Source organism: Thamnophis elegans, chromosome 6 (assembly GCF_009769535.1).
Source record: "Thamnophis elegans isolate rThaEle1 chromosome 6, rThaEle1.pri, whole genome shotgun sequence".
Taxonomy (NCBI): domain Eukaryota; kingdom Metazoa; phylum Chordata; class Lepidosauria; order Squamata; family Colubridae; genus Thamnophis; species Thamnophis elegans.
Genome location: NC_045546.1, coordinates 52,155,368 through 52,159,318, shown reverse-complemented (window position 1 = coordinate 52,159,318; position 3,951 = coordinate 52,155,368).

Below are 3,951 nucleotides of genomic sequence, written 5' to 3'. Positions count from 1 at the left end.
AACAATGCCCCTTTCATAAAGAAACATGAACATCTTCATTTACTATATGTATATAGAAACCAGAGGCTCAGGGAGAAATTGTTCTTTCAAGTACTATTTTTCCTGTAATGGTCCTCCAACTTCAACTCATCACTGTGCTTGAACATTTCCAAAGGCAGTAATCTTTCTGTACCTCCATTTCTAGAAGATAAAGCAATAAGTAACTTGTGGCTCAGTGGCTAAGATGCTGACCTTGTCAATCAGAAAGATTGACAGTTCGATTTCCTAGCACCCCATAACGGAGTGAATTCCCGTTACTTGTCCCAGCTTCTGCCAGCCTAGCAGTTGGTGGGAAGGTAACAGTGTTCCGTGTGCCATTTAGTCATGCTGGCCACATGACCACAGAGACATCTTCAGACAGCACTGGCCCTTTGGCTTTCGGGAATGACTAGCACATATGTGTGAGAGGAACCTTTACCTTTACCTTGTGGTATCCTAAAATCTACCAGAGAATTGTAAAACTTCCTCAAGCAATTCATAATTGAACTCACCTCATGGATGCCAGGACTCATTTATGAGTAACATGCTTGGATTTTAACTTCTGTCACATGACTTCCTTGAATATTTCTTAGAATGAGTAGACACTCCCCCTTTCTTATGCTCTTGCCATGGCCAATTCAAGGCTTGTCATAAGTATCCCTGAAAGGGCAGTTCTTCACACTTGACAGACTAGCATGAAATGTAAGTATATTACTGTGCTTTTTTTCCACAAGCTACTGTACTAGATTTATACTCAAATTGGATTTCTTTCAATCTCAGAAATCAAAAGCAGACACAAAAGAAATACAGTAACTTGTTCTTTCTTTTCTTTTGCTAGAGATCTTAAAATTATTTTTCATCGATAATAAATGAAGATGTCCAAATGTTGTATTTATATGGAAAACAATATAATTTTCTTTATTTAAATTTTTTGGGGAATTTTCAGCCACCTTTTTGAAAGACAGTTGTTGTCATTCAATCATGTCAATTTTTATGACAAAAGGGTACATTTCAGCAGGGTAGTCTTGTAACATTGAACAACTTTGTCTTCTGAGCTCTCCTTTTCAATTGCCTTCAGCTTTCATATCATTAGCATATTTTCCAGTGGCTTTGTCTTCATTTCATGTCTCCCAAAGATTGTTGCTTCTTTATTCATGTTTCCACAGAAGATTTTAGCTTCGCTTTTCTTAAGATGAGAGAGGGGGAGGGAGGGAGGGAGGAAGGGGAAAGGGAGGGAGAGCGCAACAGGGTGCTTTTTTGCACTTTTCTACTTTGAACAAGAGATTCCTTATGTCTTTCTTACTTACAGCCATCAAAGTGGTATCATCAGAATATCTGAGATTACTAATACATTGAATTACTAATTTTAATTCTAATTTCTATTTATTGTAGGTCTGCATTTGTCATTACATATTCCACATATATGTTAAATAAATACACTGAAAGTGTAGAAACTTGGTAAATTCTTAAATAAGTCTCTTCTCTTTTCCATTCAATCCTTATACTCAATTTCTGTGTATTGCTTATTTAAATATAAATTAAATCCCTGCCATTTCATGTTCTCTAAAACTCATGTTGTTTAGCAAATTTTCCTACCTATATACACATATATATATATTTATCCTGGTCACTGACCACAATATACGGTAACTACAGCAGTGTATTAACCATTAAGAAGACTAAGCATGTGCTTAGGGAACCAGGCCCAAAGGGGGCACCACAAAGTTGAGAAAGAAAGAAAAACCAAAGAAGATTTGTAGAGTATGTACAAAGGAGGAGGGGGCACCAAGATTTGTCAGTGCTTAGGGCATCAGTGAGCCTTAATCCGCCACTGGGTAACTACTAAGAGCATGTAGAGCAGAATACAACCATGTGTGACTAGTTCATTGATATAATCAAAGTAGACCTAATTTTATGATATTTGCCCATTGTGGAAACTCAGTCCTACTGGTCTGATATTAATTGTATAGAATAAATTGAGGTTGCCAGTTTATTCTATACATTATTAATTGGAGAGTAATACAATTCATATAAAAATACAGTAAGATATAGACATTGGTTTTATTTTATTCTATATCAATAGACAACCATTGAATTCTTTTACATTTCAGGATATTCGATCCTGTATCATTTTTAATGATGCAACAAATTTTATTTTGTTTCTTTAATCATGTTTATCACTCTAATTTACTTCATCTATTCATCATATAATCATAATGAATATTGTTTTGATCATATCTGACTATTTTGTTTTTTCTATTCTGTTGTTATTATAGGTTTTGTAATCTACATTGTAATCTTCTTTTGCTGACTGACTAGACTAGAGCTTCCATTTTTGCTTGTAATATATGTAGATAATTTGATTTTGGGTTTGTCTGTCTAGTAGAGATTCTGTGTAATCTTTCAGGTTGATAGAGGAAAATATTTGCTAAAAACATTGCATCTTTTTTTTTTTGCCAGAACTGTATTTGTCTCCTGTTTCCTTTCATATACCGAGGCGAAATGTTCCCATTACTCTGAAGCTACTTTACTTCCAACTTTAGCATTCCAGTATCCTATATTTATTATGGCATCTTTTCTGCAGTTGTGTCAATAAGATGTTGCAAGTTATAATGGAATTGTTCAGCTTCCACTTCCTTTTTATCTGTGGTTAGCGCATATACACAGATCACTGTAACAGTGATTAGCTAGCCTTCAATTTGAATTGAGATTATCTATCTTTCTGGGACTGTATCCAAGCATTTCTACATATTTATTTACCTGTTTACACATTTCTATAACCAAACATCTACCCAGGAAACTCTAGATGGCAATCAGAAATTTTTAAAAAATCGTTCAAATTTTACAAATTAAAAAAAGAGCAATTTGCATACTTTTTTTTAGCAATAGGAATTAGTCAGGTTTTTTTTAATGATTCTGAAGTCTGCATTAGAGGATCTGATGGGATCTGCAGAGGGTTCCTTTGATGGGAATTCCAATATATATTCAGCTCCTTAATTCCTAAAATGTTGATATGCAGTCTTGGCATTTCTGCCTGGACAACATCAAGTCTTCCTTTATTCATTGTTCTGGCATTCTACTTATCAATGATATATTTGCTTTTGAAGCATCAAACTGTCCTAATGCTTCTGGGCTCATGACATTTAGATATCCATTCAGCTTTAATGATGTAACTGTAAAACTATCAGTGCTACTTGCCCCCTACTTTTCCCTGGTTGACTGTTCAATACCTTCAAACACAGAGGGTGGCTAATTTCCTAGTATCGGGATGGCATTGCCTTGGCTGTAAATGTCTATTTGGTTTCTTAACAGAGTACTGTTAAGCATTTGAAATAATATTCAAATAATATTTGAAAAAAATCTTGAAAATAAAAGATCCTTGATTGGAGCACTGAAATGCTATTTTTTTAAAAAAAAATTAATAACATGCTCTGCTTTGAATAAGCCAGTTTATTGAGACAAGAGACCTCCTATCAAATCTGGTACCAGAGCAGTGCTCCAAGAAGCTCAGGTCAAGTTTCTCTGCAGTTGGAATACCAGCACTCCTCCTTTTCCCCAGCTATCACTTGCTGTAAATAAAACAAAACAAACACGACTTCCTGGGGTGAGTTTTTAAACATGAAGACTCCTCCAAAACAAAGGCTGCCCCATCCAGAGTTAGCAGGTATGCAAATGTGCTTATCGTGATTTGAAATGATACAAAAATATTGGTGATACTGAAGATGCTATTAGGAGGCCCTGATGTTCTACTGTATTGATTTTATTTGTTACAACTATTTGTATCCTGCTTTTCACAGCAATGTTCTTCCTGATACAATATAAGCCATTACAAATAGAAACGTAGTATGATCCCTCTCATGGGGCAGTCTATGATCCCACACATACAGGAAGGAATATATTCAACTTTTATTTCCATGATTGTAAGTGTTCATG